This window comes from Tenrec ecaudatus, chromosome 4, assembly GCF_050624435.1.
Source record: "Tenrec ecaudatus isolate mTenEca1 chromosome 4, mTenEca1.hap1, whole genome shotgun sequence".
NCBI lineage: Eukaryota > Metazoa > Chordata > Mammalia > Afrosoricida > Tenrecidae > Tenrec > Tenrec ecaudatus.
In genome coordinates, this window is record NC_134533.1 from 107226111 (window position 1) to 107238434 (window position 12324).

General features: G+C 47.8%; 1 pseudogene; it reads right to left on the bottom strand.

Moving 5' to 3' along the window:
• Positions 1-11628: 11628 nt before the first annotated feature.
• On the bottom strand, positions 11629-11894 carry LOC142447040 (mitochondrial import inner membrane translocase subunit Tim9 pseudogene; annotated as a pseudogene).
• Between the last annotated feature and the right edge of the window lie 430 nt (positions 11895-12324).

Genomic DNA, 12324 nt, shown 5'->3' on the forward strand with positions numbered 1-12324 from the left:
TAAATACATAGGTTTGAAAAATATTATAAATTATCATTATTTTCTTATCTTACAATGACCACTGGCTCCCTTCCTCCATGGTTTCTGTTGTTCGTCCCATTGGCCTGTGTGTGTGTTTGTGTGTGTGTGTGTGTGTGTGTGTGTGTGTTTGTGGTTATTTTCCTGGTTATGAAGCAATAGCAGTCCAAAGAGGGTGACTGGCCTAAGATAAATACACGACAGTGAACTCAGATTCTGCACCGGAATCTGGGCTGCCAGCCACATGGTCCTTTCCCAGGCCCCCTTTGAAACAAGAAAATCACAGCCACTTGTGGATAACTATTGCTCATCAAGCCACATAGGTCCTGTCGAGATTACACTAATGATTCAGACTTTTCTAATGCACAAAAGAGTATTTTTTTTCTTCTACAAAGAATGAATGGATAAGCAGGAATGATGTTCTGCCACATGCTGTGACCTGGGTGAACTTTGAAGACACTGTGCGAAGTGATACAAGCCAGACACAAAAGGATAAATATGGTATGTCCCCACTTATGTGAAATGCCTAGAATGAGCAAATGCACAGAGACAGAAATGAGATTCCTAGGAGCCACCAGCTGGGACTTAATGCTGGATGGTATGGAGTTTCCAACTGGAGTGATGCAGACATGGTGGAAACACACCAAGGTGGAAACACACCATGGTGGAAACACACCGTGGAAGGGGGTGGGTGCACAGTATTGTGAACTTGACCAGTGAACTGTACGCTGCGAAAGAGTTCAATCAGCACAGTTATGTCATGTATTATTTTACGCCCCCAAGGTAAAGCAGTTATGCAAAACAACAATGAAAAAATATAGTTTTTAAACTTAAAAATAAAATAATTGTGCTTAATAAAAATATATATAAATACACAGACACCAATCTAGTCACTATATAAAGCTAAGATTGTAGATATTAGAACAATTCAGTATTGGATGGCCAAATAAATCACCAAGACTTTGGTAAAACTTTACAAAATTTAATACTTAAGCCCATAGAAGAGAGGCAGTGTGTAAATCATTAAGAACACAAGCATTTTAAGCCAGGCACATGGGTTCACATTGTGGCTCTTCACTTACGGTGGATTTTGAAAATGCTCCTAGCCTCCTGGAAGGTGCGTTGTTCTCATGTGCTCTTCGGCCTGCTGCCAGCAGTGGCTGCTCGGGCGGGGTGAGCAGTGGGAAGTGAGGCACATGAAGCGCCCGCTTCAATACTTGGGGTGCTCCTTAATATCTGGTATTTTCACAGATGGAGCAACGAGCTCATGGAAATTTCTCGCTCAAGATTGCTCAGCTTGGGATCAGGTATCAGGCATCAAAGAACAAGAAATCCTATCAATGTGAATGATGGGGAGTGCGGAGTGGAGACCCAAAGCCCATGTGTAGGCAACTGGACATCCCCTTACAGAAGGGTCGCTGGGAGGAGACGAGCCAGTCAGGGCGTGATGTAGCAATGATGAAACATGCAACTTTCCTCTAGTGCCTAAATGCTACCTGCCCCCACTCCCACCCCCACGCTCATGATCCCAATTCTAACATACAAATCCAGCTAGACCAGAGGATGTACACTGGTACAGATAAGAACTGGAAACACAGAGAATCCAGGGCAGATTAACCCCTCAAGACCAGTGGTGAGAGTGGCAATACCGGGAGGGTAAGAGGAAGGTGGGGTAAAAAGGGGAAATCAATCACAAGGATCTACATATAACCCCCTCCCTGGGGGACAGACAACAGAAAAGTGGGTGAAAGAAGACATCGGACAGTGTGAGACATGAAAAAATAATAATTTCTAAATTATCAAGGGTTCATGAGGGAGGGAGGGTGGGGGAGGGGGAAAACAAGAGGAGCTGATACCAAGGGCTCAAGTAGAAAGAAAATGTTTTGAGAATGGGGATGGCAACAAACGTACAAATGTACTTAACACAATGGATGGATGGATGGATTATGGTAAGAGTTGTACGAGCCCCCAATAAAATGATTTAAAAACACACAAACATTGCAGGGGAAGAAACAAAACAAATAAACAAGTAAAACCAAACACACTGCCACCTAGTAGATTCTGACTCATGCGACCCTGTAGGACAGGGTAGAACTGCCGCTGTGTTTTCTGAGACGAACTCTTCATGGGAATAGAAAGCCTCATCTGGTTCCCAAGGAGCACCTGGTGGCTTTGAAATGCTGAGCTATCACCTGCCCTCCTAGTGGCCACGAACCCATCTTCATACCTAAAGTCCTCTCCCCTCCCAGCCAGCTTTACTAAAGAGCCAGCTCTTCCCACTACCAAGAGCGAAGATTCTCTTCCGATGGAGGACAGCCCTGTCAGCCAATTTCAGATGACATGACCTCTGAAGGGTCACAGCTCTTCGAGGCTGCCAGAAGCAGTCATTTGACTCTCTCAAGCTCACAGGTCCCATGTGCTGGCTCAGGGGGTAGAGGTCAGGTGGCTGTCTATCTGTGTCACTTAATCCTCTCTTACACTCTTATCCTTCCTGAGTGAACCTGACCCTGTGTCCCATCAGGCGCCCACGATCCTTTACTCCCTCCCCACTCTCAGGTTTTCAGATCCAGGATTGGAAAAGCGTCTCCCCTTCTTCATCCTGGTGTCCGAGTACGTCCCCTTCAAAACGCAGAGGCTTCTCTTATCTCTCCGTGTTCCTCCGAGGGGGTGTCATGAAAATTTGATTCCCATTAATTCTCCCACTAAGGAACGGTCTTTAAAAAATTTTTTTTAAATGTGTTCACCCAGAGCCCAACATGAACATTATTGACAATCCGGAAATGTTTCCTGAAAAAATAAAAAGTTGAAAGGAAGGAAAAAGGAAAGGGGGGGAGGAAGAGGGGCAGGGAGAATGAATGGCTTTACTTGTTATTTTAAGGTTCTTGAAACAAGTCCAACAGAAAGGTCACAGCATCTGCTCCACAAGCTTCTACACATGATGCTTACATGTCTGTCCTTACCTATACGCTCAAGGATTGACAATAGACATATGACGGCATTTAATTTCAGAAATCACATTGACATTTCGGTGTGTGTGGTGTGTGTATGTATGCTCATGTAGACGTTGTTGGACTAGACAGAGTGAGGGTACCTTTATTCTGTCAAGGGCCCTTTGGATATTTATAGCATCATTCAAAGGCCATCCTGTTCAAGTACTTCATGAACACGCCCCTCATGGGGTGCCCGGGACGGCTTCTCTCTGGTGAGCCGGGAGGTGTTAGCGGGTATGGAAGATTTCAAAGGCCTCATACGGCTGCAGGCTCAATGTTCTCACCCCTGCTCTGAAGGGAAAGTTGACTCAATGGCACACATGAGTAACAATGGCGGCAGGAGGCAACTTGGTGCCCAAATCATGTCTACCGTTAATTTTTGGCCCATTGGCTCAATCAATGAGAGGCAAGTAATACTCTCTTTGTCTTAGATGGTCTACGGACATTGGTGGCATTTAGCCCAGACCCTATGAATTTATATCTCTGTTAACCCAGCTATCTACAGACATCTCTGTTTGGCTGTCTTAAGTTTTTAAGTGAAATTCGTCATGTAACACACACACACAAATTCAATGTGAAGCCTTCTTTGGTCACATCTAATGGTCACCTGTCACCTATGAGAGGGTCCAAGATGGGAAGTTGATCAGACCCTTGTGTTTTTCCATTCAACAATCGTAGCTAAGCTATCACCCTGGACTAGATTTGTGTCTGGTCTGGGAGAGAACCAAATTTGCCTCCCTGTTTCCTGCCCCAGGAGCTCACAGTCTGGAGGGAGACAAAGATGGCTACAAGCAGGAAAACCAATGTCTGCGAACATTATTAGCACGATCTCGAGGGGAAATAAACAGGGGGCTGTGAGGCAGATCTGGGGGTTCCAGGGTCGGGGCCTGAGAGGCCCTACTGAGGTGTCATTGATGTGTAACCAGAATGACAGTGTGATTCTGGGCACTGTGTCCCGGGGAGATGGACGGTGGGTGCTGAGACTCCCAGGCTGACGTCAGCTTGTCAGAGAGGGGTTAGAAAGCAGTGAGCTGGGGAGGGGAGGAGGGCAGGGGCAGGGCCAGGGCCACCTGGGCTGGAAGAGGGAGCTCTGCTCTGGGACAGCATCCCCTCACATCTCAGCATCCCCTCACATCTCAGCAGCTCACGGAAACCCGCTTAGCTGATGACTGCTCCAAGTGCTCTTAGGACACAGGCATTAAGGCTTGACCAGGGCGGCTCTACTCCCGCCTACAGCCAGCCATGTAACTGCAAGACTGTGACCTGAGAGCTGTTGTCCTCGTGTGTATGGGTGGGAAGGGGGGTGTCTCCCAGTTCCTTCCTGTCTGCAGATCTGGGCCTTCCTGTGGGTCTTTATCACATGGATGTCACCAAAGGGCTGGTCATATGCCCAGCTGCTTCCTGGTGGGAAGAGAGAAGAGATAACAGACAGACCGACAGAGAGACACATTGTTGCACATGACTCACCGTGACTCACAATCAATTCAGTGGCATCTGACCGTAACAACAAACCACGTTCTCCAGAAGCCATTCGCGGGGCCCAATCAGGATGGCGATCACACAGGATGTAGAGACCAGGATGTGGGAGCCCCGGCCCCGGCTTAAGACGAGACCCTGGGTCAGAGGCTCAAAGCAAGGGAAGTTACTGATGCCTGGGCCGGAGGGTGTCCACATCAGATGTTAATTCCAGTGCAGACCGGGGAACAGGCCAATAGGGGAAGTTGCTTTCCCACGGCCACCTGCCCAGCTAGCCCAGCCCCACCCCCGCCCCCTCCAGCCCAGCCCTGTGTGGCCGTGTGCTCCATGCTGCTTCCCAGCCCAGCTTCAAATTCTCCCGTCTCTGCTCTTGACAGTAACTCATGTGACACCAGCCAGAGGTGCACAGCCGTTCTCTCTGGTACCCCTGCTGAAGTGGATGCTAGTGTGATCCCCTTGGTGTAGGTGGGGAGATTGGGGAGGCGCTGTGAAGCCTGAAGACTTGTCCTGAGTCTCCAGCTGGGATTCAGGAAAGGGCTGTGTCTGAGCCAGCTCTGGGACTCTGACTGCACCAAGACCTTCCCCAGGTAGATAGAGATAGAGATAGAGATAGAGAGAGAGAGAGAGAGAGAGAGAGAGAGAGAGAGAGAGAGAGAGAGAGAGAGAGATTGTACATAGTAACGGAGATGGTGCGTGGGTCCAGCAGCCTGGGGAGGATTTGGGGGTGGTGCTACCTGAGGTCAGGTGACCCAGGATATGGTCTCACTTCCTTGGCCATGGAGCACATAGACCTTGGAACCCTGATATCCAGGCCCCCGTGCTCAGGTCCAGGCCTCCCCAGCCCAGGGAGCGGAGACAGTCAGGGAGGTGACATGCTTTCCCGTCGTCTTATGAGCTCCCATAGATCCAATGCTGAAAAATGGAAGCATTCTAACTGTATAGGGAGGCTGAGACATGGTCATAAATCCCACCACCGCAGGTGCTAGGCCTCCACCGTAAAGGAGTCAAAGGCCAGGTCACCACTGTGATTCCACCTGGGCAGCCTCACATCACCTCCCCCAGGTCATACCAGCCCCTAGACCATGCCACCCCTGTCCTTTCAATGGGAGCAGGTAGGGACTGATGAGGTAAAAAGCTGTCAGATGAGGCAGGGTCCCTGAGAGAGAGAGGTGGGGTCGAGGCATCAGGGAAGGTCTGGGAGATGTGGGAGGGGCAGGGTAATGAGGAAGATGATGAACAGGGTTCTGGTGGATGCTTCATCACGAGCTCTCCTCGAGGGCTCCCCCACTCCATCCCCCTAGCACCCAACTTCACTGGGTTCCTGGAGCTGGAACTGAGTGGGCATAGGGTGGTGGGTGGTCCCTCAAGTTGGGTGTTTGAAATGCTGGGGTCGCCTCATGCCACAGATGGAGAACTGACTCAGCCCCTCATGGGATAGGGTCCTGGGACTGAAATCGAAAGTCAGGTTTTAGGGGCAGATGGCCAAGGCCGGTTAATCCCTCCAGGACCTTCTCTAAACTCCTGATAACCCTGTATGGGGCAGTCACCCCTGGTAGCTGCTGGCACTGCCAGGAAACTGCTGACCTGTTGCCACCCAGCTCCTCCCAGACACTGTTGCAATACTCAGAGGTTGTTCTTTTTTTTTTTTTTTAAATCTTTTTGTTGGGGTTCATACAACTCTTATCACAATATACACACACACACACACACACATCAGTTGTGTAAAGCACATTCGTACATTCGTTGCCATCATCATTCTTAAACCATTTGCTCTCCACCTAAGCCCCTGGCATCAGCTCCTCATTTCCTCTCCCTCCCCACTCCCTCCTCCCTCATGAACCCTTGATAATTTATAAATTATTATTTTGTCATATCTTACACTGTCTGACGTCTCCCTTCACCCACTTTTCTGTTGTCCATCCCCCAGGGAGGAGGTTGTAGATCCTTGTAATCGGTTTCCCCTTTCCAACCCACCCTCCCAGTATCGCCATTCTCCTGAACGAGTCATCCACCCTGGATTCCCTGTGTTTCCAGTTCCTATCTGTACCACTGTACATTCTCTAGTCCAGCCAGATTTGTAAGGTAGGTCATGAGAGTGGGGGGAGGGGAGCATTTAGGAACTAGAGGAAAGTTGTATGTTTCATCCTTGCTACACTGCACCCTGACTGGCTGGTCTTCTCCCCGCTACTCTTATGTAAAGGGAATGTCCAGTTGCCTACAGATGGCTCTTGGGTCCCCAATCTGCACTCCCTCTCATTCACAATGATTCGATTTTTTATTCTTTCATGCCTGATACCAGATTCCTTCGACACCTTGTGATCATACAGCGTGGTGTACTTCTTCCATGTGGGCTTTGTTGCTTCTGAGCTAGATGGCGGCTTGTTTACCTTCAAACTTTTAAGACCCCAAATGATGTATCTTTTGATAGCCAGGCACCATCAGCTTTCTTCACCACATTTGCTTATGCACCCATTTGTCTTCAGCGATCGTATCGGGGAGGTGAGACACAGTGATATGATTTTTTGGTTCTTTGATGCCCGATAACTGATCCCTTGGGAACCATGTGATCACACAGGCTGGTGTGCTTCTTCCATGTGGGCTTTGTTGCTTCTGAGCTAGAGCCGCTTGTTTACCTTCACACCTTAAAGACCCCAGATGCTATCTCTTTTGCTAGCCAGGCACCATCAGCTTGCTTCATCACATTTGCTTACAGAGGCTGGTATTTCTATCCAATCTCCGTGGACTTGGTCTGTGCATCCTGGCAGCCAGTCCACCAAGCAAATAGTGACAGATGGTGAACTGGGAGTCCCTCTGAGGCTTAAGGGACACACACCTAAAGGATCAGAGAGGGAAGGAGGCAACCTGACAGTCCCTGCAAGATCCTCGGCTGACTCTGGGTATTTTCTCTGCAGAGCTGGCAGCAGGAGCTGCCCCAGGAGAAGGCCATAATCACAGACACACACCCCCACGGTTCCCAAGAAAGGGGCCAGATGCCTCTGTCTGAGAGTGGGGGTGATGAACTTGGTCAAGGATCAGAGTTGGCCAGATGGGGTCCAGAGCCCAGAGAACACACTGGGAACCCCACATTCACTCCCAAGGCTTCCCCATCCCCACCCCACCCTCAGGGTCCCTGCCTCCTAAGGAATCAGCCACCACCTTACCTCCTCCACAACTTCCCTCCCTGTGTGGACCAGATGCAAAGTGACTTTTCCCAGAATGCAGGAACATTAGAAAGGTGTCTGTCATACTGGTTTCAGTTCCCAACAGCCCCGCCGTCTCTGCTCCTTGCTCTTGTGTTGGTGTTGACCCCTGGGACCATGTGCAGCAGGGGCCACCCTGTCCTACTGCCCCCCTCCTAGCCCCACCACATTGCGTAGGTTTGCTCAGCCTCACACTGAGAGGTTCAGCCTGAGATGCACATTGTCCTGCAATGTGTAACCTCATGGAACCCATCACCATGTCCCTTCTCAGTCGGGCGGTGCGTCCTGCTTCAACTGCAGAAAGTTCCAGAAGGAAGGAAGGCTGGTTCTCACACTGATAGAGCCTTTCACTGCTGCTGGCCCTGGACTCACTGCTGTCTGCTGCCCTTTCAGCAGGGCTGCAGCTTTGACCTGTGTCCTCCTCCACTGACCCACCCAGGACGGAGCCGCAGGAGTGGGATGTGGGACAAAGGATGAGCAAATGCTATGTTAGGATGGCGAGGGCCAGACTCCTTCGGCAACAGCCTTCACACTCACATGGCACCAGCGGCCCTGCCTGTGGTCGTGTCCCTGCACAAATCCCTGATATTGCTGGGCCTCTGTTCGCTCTCCTGTAGAATGAGGAGTTTTGTGAGGGCTCACCAGATACTGAGCTTCTTCCAGGGTGGTAGTAATATTTAGAAATAACTAACGGAATAAATTCAGGTTCCTAATATTTGATTAAGAAGCCCTTGTCATGCAGTGGATTATGTATTGGGCTGCTAAGTGCAAGGTCAGAAGTTCAAAACTCTCAGCCACTCCTCAGGAGGAAGATGAAGCTTTCTGCTCCCCTACAATTTGCAGCTTCTGAAGCCCAACAGTTCCGGTCTCCTTGACCCTATTGGGTTTCAATGAATCAGAACCAACTTGAGGGCAATGGATAATATTTGAATCCCTCTCACCTTACATTCTACTTTGAAAGCTGAGCCCTGATTTCTGCTGGAGTCCCTTGTGGCCCCCCTCCCAACACAGGCCACAAAGGTCCCAGATCCTGACCCTCTTGGTGTGTCATGATGCTGTCTCTGACACTATGTCCCTCTATTGTCCCAACCCAGTGTGGGTCCCACCAAGACAAAGATGAGAGCTTTGTGGGACAGAGCAGAGCTTAGAACTTCGTTATGGTGCCGTGGGCATGCCTACATGTGGGATAGCAACGTGCCTCATTCTTACCAGAGCCCTGTGGCCCCAGCAGACATGCTTGCCCTGCATGTCCCTGCGTGTGCTGTGCCTGTGGGAGGGGCTTCTGGAAGCTCCTTCTAGAAGCAGCTTCACAGGCAGAGTCTCTGAGAAGGGCAATCTCATTCCTTTCCACTTTTGTCTAAGTGGTGAAAGCTTTACATCAAGACAAGGCTAGGTGGGAGCTTATTTTAGAGCAGGTGGAGAACCGTTTTTCAGCCAAAGGTCATTTGCATATTTATAATATTATTTGATGGCCCATTAAAATGTGCTGGACACAATGGATAGATGTGTGGATTGTGATAAGAGTTGTATAAGCCCCCAATAAAATTATATATATATATATATATATATATATATATATATATATATATATATATGATTTGTAATTTCAGAAACCCATAGGAGCACTCATGCATCTTCTTGTAAGAAGTCACCTTCTTCCATTTCATGAAATGCAAATATTCCTCAAAAAATTATCAACTTAAAAATTTTCCTGCTATATTTGGTCAAGCATTTCACTAACTCACCTGAATTTGATGGCTGGAACAGCCTTTCTCTGGCGGGGCATGTGATGCTAACTGATATTGATGATGATGTTACTGAAAACTGCGTTTCTAGGCTTGGTTGGTCTCTAATAATCCTTGTTTAAGTACAATACGCTCCTAATTCTTGTGTCTGCCTCCTTAGCCAATTATTTTCCATTATTCTGAATCGTCCTAGAACGCTGACATAAATTCAGGCTGCCCATGTCATGTACTATGAGAGAAAATAAGAACTCAGGTCTTAGCTTATGTTCTTAACATCCTCTGGTTCCCCATTCTTTGTCTTCCAAGCCCCACGCCTAACCCTACTCCAGTTTCTCTGCTTTGATTACTTTAGTGGGCATGTTTTTGCTTCTGTTTCTTCGTTCTCTCTCTGACCTAATACAATTCTTATCCACAAAGTTCACATATGTGAAACTGTGGATAAAACGTATTTTCAGCAACCCATTCTAGTTATGACTGACTTGCTCTGACCCACCAGTTCTCTGCTCTTGGATGGAGATTGGGAATGCCCGTCATTAGAGTGATGTCTACGACTCATATTGTAACACCTTCTGTCTCCAGTGTCAACACCATGACTTGACTGGATAGGAGATCCAAGGGTCCCTGCCAACAAACAGCTGATGGCAAAGGACACAGAATGGCTCTTTAGGAAGAACCCATTCTGTGCAGTGGAGGAGTTCACAAGGCTACTGAGGCAGGCCCTGGGGAAGCTACGAGGTGAGCCAAGAAGAGGAGGGCTCCCCAGTGCGCGCTTCCTTCCTGAAGTTGTTGGTGTGGTCATGAAGGCAGAGGGTGGAGGTGAGGGTCGGTCAGACCGGAAGTATATCACACTCTTTCATGTCTTTACTTAAAAAAAAAAACATACGTATGTTGACAAAAGTAGTTGATAGATATGTCTAAAACAATAAGAAAACATTACATACAAGGAGTAATTGCAGAGGCTGCTTATGAAAAACCAAACCCATCGTGGGACTTGGTACCTTGGTTTGAAGTTTAGGGTCATGGTTGCATGAGACATACAGTTAATTGGCTTAATATAAGTTAGTCCTTCTTTCCCACGTCCTTGTTCACTGTGTAGGCCTGGGGTCTCCAAAACTTATAAATGGCCATCCAAGATAAAACAGTTGGTCTCTATTCACCTGACGCAACAGAGGAAGGAGTCAGCACTAGAAGAAGGCTATGGAATGTGTAGTTAATTGCTTTCATGAACACCTGCCTACTTTGCCAGGAGACCAGAAGAATTAGATAGTGGCCAGATACCATTGCTGAAAATTTTTATCAAAGTTTCCATAGCACAATCCTCATCAAAAGATGGATTATGCAAAACAGAATTCCAAGTTCTCTAGTATTCCAGACTTCTGGGGACAATTGAAGACCGAATAAACCTCTGAGATTATTGTTCTGGGATCATCTTTAAACCTCAAAGCCATGATATCCCCATAAGTATTCCTAAAACCAAATAATATTTTAGCTTAGCCCTGGTGGCATAGTGGTTACACATTGGGCTGCAATCCACAAGGTCAGCTGTTCAAACCTACCAGTGGCTCTGCAGAAGAGGCTTTCTGCTCCCAGAAAGTTACAATCTCCGAAACCCACAGGAGCTGTCGTTCTACCCGGTCCTATAGTGTTACTGTGAATTGGCATCAACTTGATGGCAATGTGTAAGTCTTAAGTGTTATGTTGTTTTGTTTTTAGCAATTAACTATTTTATGCATTTACTAGCAATTTGAGGCAGATACAAATGAATGACTAGGAATACTTGGAGGATGACTCTGACTGAAAAACTTCACTGTATCCGCAGTCTTGTCGGTATGTTATGGCCCTGAAGGGCAAACAACTGCCTAGTGTTGCTTCCAATAAATTCACTATGAGTAATACAATGTTTTTCTGTTGCATACATGATTAGACACATCCTTTCCTTTAAAATTAGCAGTCATTATTAAAGAAACAATGGTTTATTTTTCTAGTCAATTGACCGAGTTACTGATTCGTAGGGCTCAATAAGTGCTGCATCTTAATATTTCCATTGACAAGCCTTCTATTCCGTCATTCTGTTTCCCTTTATGGGAGAGATTTTCAGGGTGGCTCTTGCTCTCAGGGGACTGCTATCAAACGAATCTCCATGTCCAATACAATACCTGTTAGCAATATGACAACCCAAGTCCACCCGTCAGGACTTCTCTATCGTGGCTGATCAGGGAGTCCTGCTGAGGCGGCTGGAACGTCGTTCTGCTGAATACGGCATTTCTCATAGTTATGCTTTGCACCATTTAAGAATATTCCTGCAAGCAATGCTCTGAACAAGTGGCCTCTTCTGGTTTTACTTCTCTTGCTGGGAAGCCTTTGTAACACAATCCAGGAAGCAGGTTTCTGTAAGTTTGTTATCGGTTTCAAGAAATTGCTTGATCGGGTTTTATCTGATCAGAGACTAGTATTCGGACAACCATGCCCTTTTGGCATGCTATGAGTCGCTCTTTCTGATGACGAGTTTCTTTTCGGTTCCAGAGAAGTGGTTGTTCAACCTTTTCTTGAGTGACTCCAGCAAGCCGAAGCGCTTATTTAAGCCCAGGCTCCTGCGTCCAACACCAGGAAGAGACTTGGGGGCCTGCGCTGCCGGCTGCGTCTCTGGCCAGAGAAGGACCAGGGTCAGGGTGAATGTCTCAGCTCCTGGGTGGGAGAGGCGTATTACGCTCTTTTTAAAATGATCTGTATGGTATCAGAGTCCTGGTGAAGTAGTAGTTGTGCACTGGATTGCTAACTGCAAGGTCAGCAGTTCAAAAACACCGGCCTCTCTAGAGGAGAAAGACAAGACTTACTCCTGTTATGAGTTATAGTCTTGGTCACAGAGGGCTTCTGGAGCCTGAAGGAGGGTGAAGC